Source organism: Penaeus monodon, chromosome 21 (assembly GCF_015228065.2).
Source record: "Penaeus monodon isolate SGIC_2016 chromosome 21, NSTDA_Pmon_1, whole genome shotgun sequence".
In the NCBI taxonomy this organism is placed as follows: domain Eukaryota; kingdom Metazoa; phylum Arthropoda; class Malacostraca; order Decapoda; family Penaeidae; genus Penaeus; species Penaeus monodon.
In genome coordinates this window covers 44337828-44339234 of record NC_051406.1, presented here as the reverse complement: position 1 = coordinate 44339234, position 1407 = coordinate 44337828, and positions in this window count along the sequence as shown.

The window sequence follows — 1407 nt, the reverse complement described above, 5'->3', positions numbered from 1 at the left end:
GTTCACACAAATTAGAGAGTACATGTGTTGCAGAGCTGAATATCATATTCGTATCAAGAGCAAATACATTACAAAAACGAAACTTACCTCGGTGTTCTGACACAAATAAAATATCTATGGTGATTTTGGACAAATTGTTCATGAAAATTGTTCAAAGAATCTACCCAATAAAGATTCTCGATGAACACTTAATCCAACACAGATTTTTTGTAGATCCATAAGCTCTGTTCTAAGTGTATAAATAACACGATTTAATAGTTCATCAGCAGTTCTATGTTTTGAAGATACCGGTTATCTGGGAGGTGTGAAGAGATGACATACTTTATACGTTAAAAGTATGGAAATGTACATATAGTATAAGACGTGCAAAATGCAGAATTAAAATGTGAATATTTACATAAGTTTTAACAACTGATTAAAAGGTGAGGGATGTTAATGTATTCAGGACATCAAGGAAAATGGAAATATTTGATATAATATCAACCGACGGATTAAAGAGATATGCTATAATTCTTCATTAGCCAAATTGAGCACACCAAATACTTGTTTAATGGTGGCAAACCATCGAAGTATCCCTGTAATTTATTAACTCTATCATTTAAAAGCTGTCGTTTGGGATGGACTCTTGGCTCAAGGACCATAACCGTATTGCCTGTGATATCAACTTACATCAATATGAGAGAAATTGAAGGTGATATTTAGTTAATTATAACGTCTCATTAAGAAACATGAAGCCATAAACATATCGCAATTCAACAAAGACCTTATATTTTTCTATATTCATACATTTGTTTCCTCCCGTTTTAGCTTGAGGTCGATGAGGTCGGTCTTTATAAAGGTACCGACGCTATTGAGGATTCTGATGAAGGAAATACAAGAAATCTCAATCAAATTACTTCAGTTAAATGGGGTACAGAATGTGAAGTTATCATTACGTATAAACAATAGCAGTAGAACTTGATGTTTAAATTCAAAATAAAAACAGGTAACGGAACTCGCGAACGGATAGACTATGGAAGTCTAATACATTTTTTTTATAACATACGGAGTCTTACATGATGTACCAAAAGTTACTGAATAACAAATCTGCTCAGTAAATTATATAACCTTCACCACTCCAGGAGCAAGTCTGGTTTCTCTTGTGCAGCGTCAAGGCCCCAAGGTCAGATTAATAGGTGTTCGGGATTTGAACTTGTTTTGTCAGTCCTGCCACGATCATCTGAAACATCTACGTTGTGTGATCTTTACTTGAATAAATATTACTGACTTGAGTCTATGGGTAAAGTGGAATTGGATACGACAAAATAAAAGAAAAATAGCCCTTTTATTTCTTAGACCAGATGAAACTGGAATTCAAATTGAGTGATAAGCGTGGCATTGGTTTGCTGAAATTTCATATAATTGCTA